This window comes from Bos taurus, chromosome 17 (genome assembly GCF_002263795.3).
Source record: "Bos taurus isolate L1 Dominette 01449 registration number 42190680 breed Hereford chromosome 17, ARS-UCD2.0, whole genome shotgun sequence".
Taxonomy (NCBI): domain Eukaryota; kingdom Metazoa; phylum Chordata; class Mammalia; order Artiodactyla; family Bovidae; genus Bos; species Bos taurus.
This window is the reverse complement of record NC_037344.1, coordinates 6955060-6970720: the sequence shown is the minus strand read 5'-3', so window position 1 is coordinate 6970720 and position 15661 is coordinate 6955060. Positions and strand designations below refer to the sequence as shown.

Genomic DNA, 15661 nt, shown 5'->3' with positions numbered 1-15661 from the left:
TACACTATAGCCACCACTGGAATCTTCCCTGGTTGCTCAGAGGGTAAAGCTTCTGCCCACAATGCAGGAGACCTGGGTTCGATCCCTGGGTCGGGAAGATCCCCTGGAGAAGGAAACAGCAACCCACTCCAGTACTCTTGCCTGGAAAATCCCATGGACGGAGAAGTCTGGTAGGCTACAGTCCATGCCGTCGCAAAGAGTCGGACATGACTAAGCGACTTCACTTTCACAGCCACCATTATGTGACTGTCACTAGCACGTTTCAATGTGAACATCACCCAAAAAAGTAAATATAATACATGCAGAAGGTTTAGGCATAATTAGAGTTTATCAATGCTAGAAGTGTTTATGTAACCTATATTATTATAATAAGCATAGTAAATTGAACCTTGTAGTCAACAAACCTTTATTGAGCCCTAGTACGGGAGGATGATGGTAGATAAAAAAGAAGAAAAGATGATTTTTCATGCCCAAAGATTCACAGGCCTTTCTGAAGGCCTGTGAATGCAAGTATGTATGCAGGCAGATATAATACAAACAAAACTATAAATAATGCACAATGTACACAGTTCCTTCTACAGCTGTTAACTGGCCTTTACGTATGACAAGTACAGCACAGTCTTGCCATAATGGAGTATAGTGAAAGTGTTAGTTGTCAGTCATATCCGACTCTTTGCGACCCCCACAGACTGTAGCCCATCAGGTTCCTCTGTCCATGGGATTCTCCAGGAAGGAATACTGGAGTGGGTTACCATGCCCTCCTTCAGAGAATCTTCCCAACTGAGGGATCAAACCTAGGTCTCCCCATAATGTGGTATACCTAAAAATAAAATGTTTAGGAAATAAATATTTTCCAATTTTGAATATGTGGGGAACTTTTTTGAGTATTTCAAAATGAAATGCTTATATTCAACACTAAAGAGTAAAATGGCATAATAACATTAAAAAATATCAATTTCTTCAATGCCCAGAAGGCTGATATCATCTTTGAACTAAGTTCTTTAATTGATGAATTCCTCATTTATTCATCCGAGAAAAATTTACTGAATTATCTACAGCACGCCAGACACTGTGTGGTGAACAATACAATGTTCATGGTGCCTATGTTTACTGGAATAGGTGAAAAATAAACACACAAACATATAAGATAATGTCAAGTAATAGTAAGACAATTTTAAGAAAAAGGCTGGGGGGTGCAGAATAACTGAAGAAGAAAATCTAGGTGGGAGGTATGCTTTACTAGGGAAACTGGGCAAGGTCTCTGGAGATGTTTGAACAGAGAAAGTGAGAAAGAAAGTTACACGAATATCGAAAAAGTTTCAGGCTGAAGGAAAAACAAATGCAAAGGCCTTGGAGCCAAAGTAAGTTTGGTATGTTTCAGGAACAAGAAACCACCAGAGGACTGCAGACGATGAGGTGAGAGATGGAGCCAGTGCTTTACGGTTGCAGAGAACCATAAACTGTGTACCAGACTTTGAATTGTATTCTGCCATACATGCTATAATATCTGTCATGACATATTAATACATAATCATGTGTAACACAACAGTATTATAGAATGAGTTCAGTTTTGAATAATCATGGGTTTGACTTTACTCAAATTGAGGATTTTTAAAATTTTTATTATAAAATGTATCAATAAGTATGAATATATACAATCTACATGTACGGTTAAAGAGCAATTTTTTAGCCCCATGCAATTTTTATACCCATGGCAAGGAACAGAACATACCTTGCAATTCTACTATGCGCCCATCCTCAATTGTACTCTGAACCTCACCAACTCCCAACAAGAGGAAATCACCATCCTTGTATTTCTATTTATTGTTTCCTACTTTAATAGTTTACTACCTATATAGTAAACATACCTAGAATGTTTAGTTTGAGATACTAAGTAGAGCATAAACCTAGCCAACTAAAAGAAAGACCAACATTCCCAGAGTTAACTAAAGGCTCCCGGAAAAGAAAACCACACAGGACCTGTGTACCCAGCAGGTTCCGGCTTCTCTAAGAGGATACAGAAGACCATTTATGTCTATAGGCAAGGTCGTTAGGAAACACCGGGAAATACAAAGGATAAAAGATCTCTGAGGGCCAGTGGGGGCCAGGTAGTGGGTATTTAGCATAAATAAGGTCCAACAAAAACTCTTATATTTGCCAGTTCTCAGCTTACAATTCTACTCTCAGAGCAGAGCACAACAGATCCCATGTTTGAGGGGTGAAGTGAGAATCTTCAGGTGATGCAGGGAGCAGGACTAGAGAGAACAGCAACTATTCACCACACTGTCAAGACAAGCAGTCATAAGGACACGCACCCATCTCCTGTGGGAAATTTGTCCTCAGGCTTTAAAAAGATCTTACAAAGGCACCTGGCATTTCAGTAATAACAGCTCCCCCTATAACTGTATCTTAAGTCAAACTATTCCAGTTGAGATGGACTATCACAAGGCTACTACAATGCCGCCATCCTGCGACCTCCCTTTGCTGGAATCCTGGAGATCCCTTCATCTCTCTCCTGTTTCTTATATCCCGTATCTTCTTTGTTCTAGTCTCCCCTTTGGGTGCAGTATATCCTCCACTGTCCGCTTGAAATTTTTAAGACCAAAGGGTAAACTTCCTCTACCTTCACACTTGAAGGTCAGATAAAATCACAGGGTGGAAAAAATCTACCTTCAGAATATGGAAGTTATGTCTTGATTGTCTTCTTCTTTCTGTGTTTATTGTTGGGAAGTCTGAGAGGTATTTCTGATTTGTGAACCTTCATATGACTTATTTTTACTTACTTTGTTCTTTTTCGTGAAATTTTACAAAGTCTTCTCTTTGTTCCTAGTGCTTTGCAATTCCCACAACAATTCTTGGTACGGATCTATTTTGACCCATGGTGCTAAATACCCACTGGGCCCTTCCAACCTACTAATGAATATCCTTTGGTTCTGAGAATTTTTCTTGAATAACTTAGTTTATACCCCCGTCCCCTCTCTCTCCCCTGTTCTCACTCCCCGGGATTTCTGTTTTTTGACAATGCACTGATTGGTCTCCTACTCTTCTTACCATTTCTCGATTTTCCATCTGCTTTGTCTTTTGGTTCTATTATCTGGAAAGTGCCTCATCTACCCACTGAACACGTTTTCCACTTTTCCACACGTTTTCACTCTTATGTGACTCTGCATTAGTCACCTCACTTTTCTGCTGCTCATATTTTTCCTAAGAAAGGTAAATACAAACTTCATATTTTAAATTTCTCTGGTGTCAAAAGGGAAAGGAAAGTTCCTCTCTCCCCTGTGGTTTTTCCTATAGAAAACTTGAAGTTGGAAATATTTTCTCTGGTACGTGGAGATGTATTTAAACCTTTTTAAAAGATAATAAGCCTCTTGCTAGTTTTGTAACCCTAGGATGTCTTTCCTGAGGGCATTGGAGCCATTCCTTTCAAACACATCAAGCATGATGGTGCCCTGTCTCTATAAGAATTTAAGCCTATGTGCTTGCCTCCAAGATGTAACCTCCAGTTTGTCAAAAATACATAAGAATTTATTTTTTTTAATAAAAATAAGAAAATGTATGTAATGGATTATATCCAGCCATATAAAAGAATGAAATTTATTTTTTCCTTTGTAATCTCCTTGGTGGATTGCGTATGATATACACACATCATATTCTAATGTAATGCTTTTTTTTTTAGTAATAATAACGTTACATTCTTTTCTACAGGGAAGCCTGGCATGCTGCAGTCCATGGGGTCGCAAAGAGTCAGACATGACTTAGCAACTGAACAACAACAACAACAAATTCTTCTCTGCATTTTAAGGAGAGGATATTTTTGCACTGGCAAGAGGTTTTACTGTTAACTGCTTCCTTAACAGTACAGTAATAGTAACACATTATTAGCATGTACTCATTGAAAGATTAAATGAGTTTTTGTATGTAAAATGCTTAAAATGATACAATATACAAAATAAGCTATGTATGTGCTTAACATTATTACAACTATCATTAATTTTCAATAGGTGCTGTGGTGGTTCTTTGTCTATTATTAACATCAAACAGAATAGGATTCAGTTCTGGTTTCATGTCTTAGAATCTCTCCTCATTTGTCCGAGGATGTTAGCTGCTTTTCTTCCATCTTCTTTCTTCTCTTTATATCATCTGTTTTCTCTGAACTGCCTTTTATCTGCTTTGTTTCTATCTCCTGAGTGAGATGCTTTCCTTAACTTTCTTGTATAACTTGGTTCTTTCCTCATGATTAACACAAGGCGGGGCTAAAGGCCAAGAGGTTAAAAAGCTTTTTAACTTTTTACAAAGTACAGCGGGTAATCAACTTTTACCTCTACCACAGAATGATCTGGGCGGGGCCTAGGACAGGAAGGGACACAGACAACCCAAAGCCACACACTCGGGGTCCTGCCTGCAAGGTAATGGTCTGGTGTCTGTATTTTAGGAACCACGTGGGGCGCAGGGGATGGAAGTGTCACCTTTGAATTCAACACATAGTCTCTTAATCACCCTTCCCATTTGCTAATATAAAACAAGACCGGTGATCCTCTGTGTTACCCTCCCTAAAAGTCTCGAAGAATAGGTTGGGGTTGTTTTCCAATAGCATAGAGTAGGGGAAAGTATCAAGATGTCAAAATCAAAGTTCTACTTAATCTTTTTAATGGTTTTTCCTTGCAGCACTGCTGCTGCTAAGTCGCTTCAGTCCTGTCCGACTCTGTGCGACCCCAGAGACGGCAGCCCACAAGGCTCCCCTGTCCCTGGGATTCTCCAGGCAAGAACACTGGAGTGGGTTGCCATTTCCTTCTCCAACGCATGAAAGTGAAAAGTGAAAGTGAAGTCGCTCAGTCGTGTCCGACAGCACATACAAGCGGTAATCTTAAGCTTCAAACAGTTGAGGGAGCCAGTTCTGAGAAATGTGAGACTTTTTTTTTTTTTAATGAAAATGAAGTTGATTTTTGGCTTCCCCATACTAAGCTTATGACTTACTTACCCCAAACCTAAATTAATACAACTTACCCAGCTGATCCATAGACTCTAAACTTGACTGTTATTTACCGCACTCCTCTTCCCTCTATTCTGGGTATTTTTGTATTTTTGCAAAATCCTTTCATGGCATGTTTATGTTGAGTTTCAACACAAAATGCATTAAATGTTAGTGGTTTGACTTGCCAGCTTAACTCAACTAACAAACTGAGACACTGTATAGTAAGGATAAATTTTCACCCTACGTTAAGACCAACAGCTACACTCCTAAGGTGAGGAGGAACTGCTATCCCCTAGTTCAACTGCTACAAAAGAAACTTAACAGTAAAAAACCGCCATCCATTTCAAAACAAGTACGTGCCTATACTAAACAGCACCGTTTTGAAGAATAAATAAAACAGATTTGAGACTAAAAAGTTAGAACCTACATTACTTCCACAATAAAACTCATTCGGTATGTTAAAACAGTATGGAAAAATTTCAAATTGTTATGATTATACTTGTTCAATATATTTTTACAAAGAATGTTAGTCATCATCTTAAAATGGTATACAACAGGAATTTAATGGACATTTCAAGAACTTAATATCTGATCTATGTGATCACATCTAACTACTATCTATATATATATATATATATATATATATATATATGTATATTTTTATTTGGTAATAGAATACAAATGGACTTCCCAGGTGGCACAGTAGTAAAGAATCCACCTGACAATGCAGGAGGCACAAGACATGGGTTTTCAATCCCTGGGTCAGGAAGATACCCTGGAGTAGGAAGTGGCAACCCGCTCCAGTACTCTTTCCTGGAGAATCCCATGGAAAGAGGAGCCTGGCGGGCTATAGGCCATGGGGTTGCAAAGAGTCAGACATGATTACGTGACTGAGCACACAGCAAATACAGCATAATAGGATAAAAACTTAATAGAAAAAAATAAATGAAAAAGAGTCCTGAAAAAAATCATTCACTTTTATGTTAATGCTTTTATTAAGATTACTAACATCGTAGTAACAGGGAAACAAAACTTTCATAATACCTGCAGCCCACTGCAGTGCTCTATGCAGCGACGTTCCTTGCAAGTTCATAAACAACTTGAAGAATTCCTCTTGGATTCCCATGTCCCCTTCAGGGCCAATAGAAGATACGTATTTTTGCTATCACAAACTCTCTCTTAAAGAGAGACTTTTCATGTTGCTCTGAACAGTATTCACTTAAGTTACAACTTCCCATGACTGTCTTTCAATCACTTGCTAAGATTCTGTTCATTCTAAAGGTAAAACACAATACGTATGTCTCTGTAATGTAGTTCTTTCTCACATTCTAACTGTATTCATGCTGAGGACAGAAACTTTGAACTGGCCATTTGAAAAGATAGGTTAACAAATAACATTTAGTATTAAATTTTCAAGCACAAGGAGATGGTTCCTATAATACACATTGCAATTCAACACAAAGTACAGTTTCATAAAGGTATACTTAATGTGCCACAGGAATGTATTTTCTTTTGTGATAAACAGATTTGTAGTCAAATCTGTTCTAAAACAGTGCTTTATCTTCCCTAAGCAAAGCAATTTGTTTATTCTTTTTTATTGCAAATATGAATATTAGAAACGCATTTTAAATTTTTGAAGTTGATTTTTAAACCTTTTAATTTACTCCAGTAGTTGAAAACCTAAATGGCAACTGAGTAATTATCACTGTTGTTATCTTTTTTGATACTGTTTTCCTAAAAGTATTTGTGACTGATAATTCCTAATTAATTACCAGATATTGTTCTAAATTACTTCACTAAAAGACTAGTCATTAATCTTCCCAATCGTTTGATAGCTAATCTATAGCTGTTTGCCATGTTTGGAAATCACTACTGTAAGCTACTAGTTAAAGACACTCATGCTGCTGCTGCTAAGTCGCTTCAGTCATGTCCAACTCTGTGTGACCCCACACACAGCAGCCCACCAGGCTCCCCTGTCCCTGGGATCCAGGCAAAAACAGTGGAGTGGGTTGCCATTTCCTTCTCCAACGCATGAAAGTGAAATGTGAAAGGGAAGTCGCTCAGTTATGTCCGACTCTTCTTCTCTGAAATATACTCATGAGCTAATAACTATAATGTTTCTTTAGCCATTACTTTCAACTTAATAGACACTCAAATTTACTAATTAGGAGATAAAAGATGAATGCAATATATTAAGAGATCAGCATTACTAACCTATGTATTAAAAAATTTTACCTATAAAATTTAGGTTGTTTTAAACATTAACAATGTTTAGGAATTAGCTTTCCTTTTGTAAGCAAATTCATCCTTTTTATTGGATGTTATTTTCCTTTGGAATAACAGCTGTATATGATATGTTAACTTCTTAAGTTACCAACCTTTCCATAGCTGATAAATAAGACACATTTTTCTTCAAAAACAGCTGAATCTTCCCATATGGGATATTAGGAAGCATAGCTCAAAATAATCATAACCACACAACAGGAAATCTTTTATAGAGACTCTGATGCAACAGCTTACAACAATAATGGCATTAAGACATAATAATTATAAGCAAATTTTAAGTATTTATAAGCTTATAGCAAGAAGACATAAGAAAGCCTGCTTCAGTGATCAATGCAAAGAAATAGAGGAAAACAACAGAATGGGGAAGACTAGAGATCTCTTCAAGAAAATCAGAGATACCAAAGGAACATTTCATGCAAAGATGGGCTCGATAAAGGACAGAAATGGTATGGACCTAACAGAAGCAGAAGATATTAAGCAGAGGTGGCAAGATACACAGAAGAACTGTACAAAAAAGATCTTCATGACCAAGATAATCACGATGGTGTGATCACTGACCTAGAGCCAGACATCCTGGAATGTGAAGTCAAGTGGGCCTTAGAAAGCATCACTACGAACAAAGCCAGTGGAGGTGATGGAATTCCAGTTGAGCTATTCCAAATCCTGAAAGATGACGCTGTGAAAGTGCTGCATTCAATATGCCAGCAAATTTGGAAAACTCAGCAGTGGCCACAGGACTGGAAAAGGTCCGTTTTCATTCCAATCCCAAAGAAAGGCAATGCCAAAGAATGCTCAAACTACTGCACAATTGCACTCATCTCACACGCTAGTAAAGTAATGCTCAAAATTCTCCAAGCCAGGCTTCAGCAATATGTGAACCGTGTTCAAGCTGGTTTTAGAAAAGGCAGAGGAATCAGACATCAAATTGCCAACATTCGCTGGATCATGGAAAAAGCAAGAGAGTTCCAGAAAAACATCTATTTCTGCTTTATTGACTATGCCAAAGCCTTTGACTGTGTGGATCACAATAAACTGTGGAAAATTCTGAAAGAGATGGGAATACCAGACCATCTGACCTGCCTCTTGAGAAATCTGTATGCAGGTCAAGAAGCAACAGTTAGAACTGGACATGGAACAACAGACTGGTTCCAAATAGGAAAAGGAGTACGTCAAGGCTGTATATTGTCACCCTGTTTATTTAACTTATATGCAGAGTACATCATGAGAAACGCTGGATGAAAGAAACACAAGCTGGAATCAAGATTGCCGGGAGAATTATCAATAACCTCAGATATGCAGATGACACCACCCTCATGGCAGAAAGTGAAGAGGAACTAAAAAGCCTCTTGATGAAAGTGAAAGTGGAGAGTGAAAAAGTTGGCTTAAAGCTCAACATTCAGAAAACGAAGATCATGGCATCTGGTCCCATCACTTCATGGGATATAGATGGGGAAACAGTGGAAACAGTGTCACACTTTATTTTTCTGGGCTCCAGAATCACTGCAGATGGTGACTGCAGCCATGAAATTAAAAGATGCTTACTCCTTGGAAGGAAAGTTATGACCAACCTAGATAGCATATTGAAAAGCAGAGACATTACTTTGCCAACAAAGGTCCATCTAGTCAAGGCTTTGGTTTTTCCTGTGGTCATGTATGGATGTGACAGTTGGACTGTGAAGAAGGCTGAGCGCCAAAGAATTGATGCTTTTGAACTGTGATGTTGGAGAAGACTCTTGAGATTCCCTTGGACTGCAAGGAGATCCAACCAATCCATTCTAAAGGAGATCAGCCCTGGGATTTCTTTGGAAGGAATGATGCTAAAGCTGAAACTCCAGTACTTTGGCCACCTCATGCGAAGAGTTGACTCATTGGAAAAGACTCTGATGCTGGGAGAGATTGGGGGCAGGAGGAGAAGGGGACGACAGAGGATGAGATGGCTGGATGGCATCACTGACTCGATGGACGTGAGTCTCAGTGAACTCCGGGAGTTGGTGTTGGACAGGGAGGCCTGGCGTGCTGCGATTCATGGGGTCGCAAAAAGTCGGACACGACTGAGCGACTGATCTGATCTGATAAGTTTATACATATTTACTGATCTATTTTATGCAAAATATCCTGGTTAAAAATCTAAATATTCTGGTCAAACCTAAGAGTTTAAATGCTACCCTAATAACAACCTGATTAGAGGGATATCAAGCATAAAGCCTAACCCATTCTAAGAAAACCACCTAAAAGAATTAGTTACCAAAACATTATATGTTCAATAACAAAGAGAAACAATTCAGTGAGGAAAACAAGTCACGTATGTAATAAGCACTATATACTCACCGTGTAATACACTCAAAACTTTTTTTAAGTAGGTAGTATATTTTAATGGAATTCACAACACACTATCCCAAAATATGGAACACCGGCACACTATTTTTTAAGATGAAGGAATTTCAGAAACAGTGTGTATAAGAAAGATGCTGCCCTCTTCATCCTCCCCTGAAGCAGGTTATAAGGACTCTCAATCACTCCCTTGTCCCTGAAGCTTCTTATGTGAGAGGTAGGTAAAACCCAAAGGAAAAAGCGCACCCTCATCTCAACAACAGAGGGATGCCGAGAAGAATCCGAATGCACAGTCCCTGACCGTTTTCCCACAGTGCACTGTCCTTATACACTTTGCCCTCCCATGTTTATCCAAGATTTTCCACCCTTCGTCAAATCTAATATAAAAACGCTCAGACTTCACTGTTTCTTTGGGTCTTCACCTCCTCATGAAAACACCCACTTGGTGTAAAATATATTAAATAAACTCATATGCTTTTCTCTTGATAATCTCTGTTAATTTTCAGGTCCAGTCAGGAATCTTAAGAGAGTCAAGGAAGAATTTCTCCTCTAAAATTCACATGATTCCAATATAAAAGAGTAGACAGCCTAGAAATCTCCCTCCCACCACTGGTCCTCACCTGCACAATTCCCCAAAAGTCAGGCAATCAGTTATTAATTTCTTATGTATCTTTCCAGAGTACTTTTGTGCATATATAGACAAATACAAATGCTCACTTGCCCACCTGTTTTACTCACTAATATCCACTACACACCCTGTTTCACACTTTCTTTTGTCACTTAATATACCCTGGTGAACTCTCTTACTTTGCAGTCCCTTACAATGAATAGGTTCAGAATCTTTTCATAAATCTAAAGTACTTTTTACTCAGTTTTCCATGGGTTGTTTGATCATGTCTTTTGTCCATCTTCCTATTAGGCTGTTGTTCCCTCTCTATTTCTAGGAGAAGTTTATATAAAAGGAATGCTATCTTTGATCTGGTCCTAAATAGTTTTCTCAATTTGTCGTCTGCCTTTCTGACTTTGCCTATGGTATTATTTGTTTTTTGGTCACAAAGCATTTTGCATGTTTTAATGTAGTTAAAAAAAATTAGTCTTTTTTCTTTAATGGTTCTAGATCTAAGTCATACTGAGAAAATTCTTACACAAAAGTTTACAGAAGAATTATGTCTTTTCTTCTGTACTTTTATGCTTCCTCCCTCCATCTGCATCACTGTCCATTTAATTGATCCATACGTTAAATTTCATCATATTCCAACTTTTTTCCTCTATTGTCCCAACATTATTCATGGATAGTTTAAAATTTTGCCTGGTGATTTGAGACATATCCTGTACAATATACTAAATACTTATATGTAATTTTGTTTATTTCTGGACTTTCTCTTCTAATCCCCTGGTCAGCCCATCTCTTCATGTGTCAATAATGCATCTTTTAAATTACTGACACCTAGTCATGTAACTTAGTCCTCAGTAGACTTAGTTCCTTCTAGTTGCTCTTTTTACAGAATCTTCCTGGATATTTTTACTTGTTTATTTTGTTTTACTGTTCCTTAATAATTACCTTCCTCTGTTTTTTCCCCTCCAAAAGAAAAATGGTTAATTGGCATTTCCTTGGGATTTCATTAGCTTTATAAAACAACCTAAAGAAATTTCTTTAAAACCTAAAGAAAAGCTATTATAACTTTATGATGTTGAATCTTCCTATTCTAGGAATTACATTTTTCTATATGTTCATGCCTTCTGTGTGCCCTCTGGGAATGCTTTAAAAATTTCAAGTAATTCAAAGTAAAATTTAGATACTACTGGCAGTATACGGAAAACACACAACTGTGCCTAGAAACACCTGGAGGTACCAAGAAGGGGCTGACATTGAAGTTTGGCCCTCATTAATGATTACTTATTTGCAAGAAAGAGAAGAGCAAGATTAAGAGCAAGGGGAGACATCGTGCAGAAGAAATTTAAGAAGATGTGTGTACGAAATGATGTGTAAGAAAGATGGTGAAAGAAAATTCAAGATACTGAGTTATCTGGTAAAGCAACAAGATTAAAGCATTTCTGGGAGTGATGAGCAATAAAAATAGTAAGTAAGTATATCAACCGTAAGGAGGTATTGAACTACAAAGGCTTTGTGAATCATGAGAAAGAAGGAAAATTTTATCATACACGTAAGGGTAAGCTTTATGTATTCACTGTTTTAAAAGGCAACTGTGTGTTTTACACAGACAAATTAAAAAATTATTTTCAAATGGAATTGACTTGTAAATCTTACTATTCTGTTCACAGAAAGCTTAAAATAAGCCCACTACAAAAAAACCAAAAGAATAAATAACAAAAAATTGAACATACCTATATAAAAACTGCCAAGGAAGCAGAAACAACAAATTTAAAAGCAGTACAACTGTATTTTTGTTTGTACTGACAAAGACTCTCTCCTTAACCAAACTTTATTAAGGTTCCTCTGAACCCCTGTCTCAACTAGGCCCTCTGTCCTTGCCAGACATTTGAGCAGTTCCTCACTTCCCACTGTTCATGGATGGTATCTAATCAGCCTGGCCTGCCTTCAGCAAGAGTCCTGTTAAAGTCTGGTTAACTAGAATCTGGCCACCCAGATGGCTCCTCTTCTTTATTTTCCATTCACTGAAGACCTTCCTCCCTTCTACTCTGCTCCTTAGCTATAAAACCGAGACTTCTCCTTGTATTCAGAGTTGAGCTGAGCTCTATACTCAGGATTTTTCTCCCTATTACAAGAGTTCCTGAATAAAATCTGATTTTACTGCTTTAACTATTACTGACTCTGGATCTTTTCAACTACATGTATGTGTGCATGTCTGTGTATATTTTAAATTAATTTCAATATATTTAAAAAAAATTATTTCCACCAATTTTTCTGAACAGAGTTTTTGAGAAACCCATAATATGAAAAGCAAATTAATTCACTCAGTTATTTCTTCCTAGAATTTTAATTGGTCTAATATTCAGATGTTACATAAAAATTGCAACTTTTGGTCTAAAGTTCACCATCTTAAGTAAGCAATACTAGTAAACATAAAAAGAAGCCTCACTCTTTCATAAAATGACTTTTGAACAACACTTTCTTATTAACACCAAGTGAGGATGCAATTTAAAGAGAAACTTTCCAAACAATCAGTATCCTCTTAATCTCTATAAATATCATACTAACACATGGAAAACATTCTTAATTAACTTAACATCTAACATTCTTTAATTAATTTAAAAGAAATTTACTTAAAGAAATTTTCTTCCCTTCAACTGCCTTAAAGTATGAAAATTTTCATCTAATCAATAATTGTTCCCCATTCCACACCATGCCTGAAAACATACACGTAATAAATACTAAATTAAGCTCATTTTAGTGTGCAATACCATATATGGTTTAAAATACTTGCATAATAGTTGAGATACACAGGATGCTTCTTATTTACTGATTTAAGCATCTGGCAAATATTGAGACAATCTTCAAAGCAACCCTAAACAGACAGGTAGTATAACCCTCATTTTAGATGCATGAAGACAGGAAGCACAGTGACATAAAATAATATCACAATAATTTACTAATGGCTGATTCGTGCAAATATATAGCAGAACCAACACAGTATTATAAAGCCATTATCCTCCAATTAAAAGTAAATAAAGTTAAATTTTAAAAATTCATCTTGACCAATTTTATTTTCTTAAGAACAGTCTAGACAAGCACTCCCAGGTAAAGTTAGAATACAAATCGATACACAATTTTTTACATAGCAACTTAGCAATATCTTTTTAAAACATGCAAACTCCTTCTGGCATTTTAGGAATTCATCCTACAAAATAAGACATATATATATATATATATATGTGTGTGTGTGTGTGTATGTGTGTGTATATATATATATATATGTAGGAGCAGACTCATCACTGCTCAAAGACAAAGGAAAATTAAACCACAGTGCAGTACACTATAATACAACTCAACAGATTTTTAAAAATCACCTCCACCAGTTTTTCCAAATAAAATCTGGAGAAGGCCAGAACATGACAAGTAAACTTGAATCATTTACTCAATCACTCCTTCCTAGAATTTCAAGTGGTCTGATAGTATTCAGACTTTATATCAGAGCTACAGCTTTTGCTCTTAACTTTACTTCTCCATAATATGATGCAATATACATACACCTGATAATATGCAGGCACTAAAATTCATGTAAGAAGTACATCACTAATTGAAATAATGCTGCAAAATATAAATATGATATTTTTACAAGAGAATAATTATATATGTGTGTGTGTTATTTATGTAAAGAACAGAAGACTAGAAAATCTTGCACTTAACCCATATGCAGGTGACGGGATAACAGGTAATTTCAGGATTTTGTGTTTATATTTTGTACTAGGTTGCACATTCCCAACAATGAGCACATATTAATTTAAAATTGCAAAAAAAAAAACAAAAAAAAACTAGTATCTGTTCAAAAAAACTTAAAGCCAACAAATACTTTAGCAATTAAATATAAATGCATACAATCATGAAATATGAAAATTTTGTAACTCTTGAAATCATAAAAGAATACGCAATTTTTGGGGGGGTTTTTTGGCAAGCCATGCAGCATGTGAGATCTTCGTTTCCCGACCAGGGATCAAATCTGTGTCTCCTGCAGTGGAAGCATAAAGCCCTAACCACTGAACGGCCTGGGAACGCCTTGTAATTCTTAATTTTATTATATAGCCACCATAATCTCACACATACAAACATATGTATATTTATATGTGTCAGTTCATATCTTGTAACTTTTAAATATACTTTTAAGAAACCACTTAGAGAATTTTAACAAAAGTGATTTCCACTTGCTTTTTACCCAACCTAAACTGTTATATATTCTTCTTTTATAAAACAATTGACATTTATGTTTAAGCCATTTCATAATTCAGAATATATTAAGACCTTAATCTAGATTTCAACTAAAGAGTAGAAGCATTTTGGCATACCAAGTGCAAACAGTAATTAATTACTCAAGATAATTTTCAATTTGAAGCATAAAAAAAGGAAGATAAATAATAAAAACCTAGAAAACACAAAAAAATAATAAAATTACAAAAGTTACTGATACACACTTGAAACCTGAGACCAAGGTAACCAACATACTCCAAAGACACCAGGAGAGCCTATTACTGCTTCTAAAACGTAGTTCAGCTGTTAGAGGGGAGGGACACAGTGACAAACAGCTTCCCTGCTACAGAGGTGGCAGGATATCTATCAAACTGGACAATAAAATTGCAATTGAGTTTCTTTGGCTTTTTATAGCAGCTACATGTATCCTGATGTAACTGCAAAAGCTATACAAGTCCGCAACATTAGTTTTTTACACACCAGTTCTTTATGAAGAACCAAGTTATAAATTTGTGTAACAGAGATTTTAAATGGCTGTAAAAAGGAAAAAATATGCATCACTTCAGTATTATATGCACAAAAATATTTATAAACCTTTACAACTAATATCTTCAAAGAAAAATTTTTGATTCCAATAATTTCAACAGAATTTTTATCAGCATGCTACAAATTGTTCACCTACTTACTGAATCACTTCAGCTCTGTCCTAAACTTTATTAAATATTGATTTGAAGAGCGTTAGAGTATAAGCTTTCCATTTTACTTTAAAAATAGATACCAGGATTTATGATTCCAAACACATTAACATAGCTACATTCAAATAAATCACTTTACATCAGACTTACTAAAGAGAAAAGCTTTTTCATAAATGAAAAAAAATCATACAAAGAAATAAAACTGAAAGACATTTATGAAACATTAAAGGTGAAAAACTACAAGAAGCAACTTGTAACTTTAAATTTTTCTTTTCAGCCTCAAAAAGTAAAGCTTTAGCACATATCTTCTGAAGTACACTTCCACAGCAAAAAGGGTCAGGTGCAGTTTTACTCAGATAAAACTACTCTGAAATAATCAGGATTTTTTCCATTTTATAACTGTAATTCTGAAACTTTAGTCCAAGACTGATTCTTGACTCAAAGTAGGCAAAAAAGACCTTCCTAGAATGTCACTATTTTCTTTGCAAA

The 15661-nt window shown here is 36.2% G+C and overlaps 1 protein-coding gene across 7 annotated transcripts in view; it reads right to left on the bottom strand.

Annotated features, from left to right (window-relative positions):
* LRBA (LPS responsive beige-like anchor protein) overlaps positions 1-15661 on the bottom strand; it is a 757395-nt gene that overhangs the window by 585992 nt on the left and 155742 nt on the right. The window lies entirely within an intron of this gene.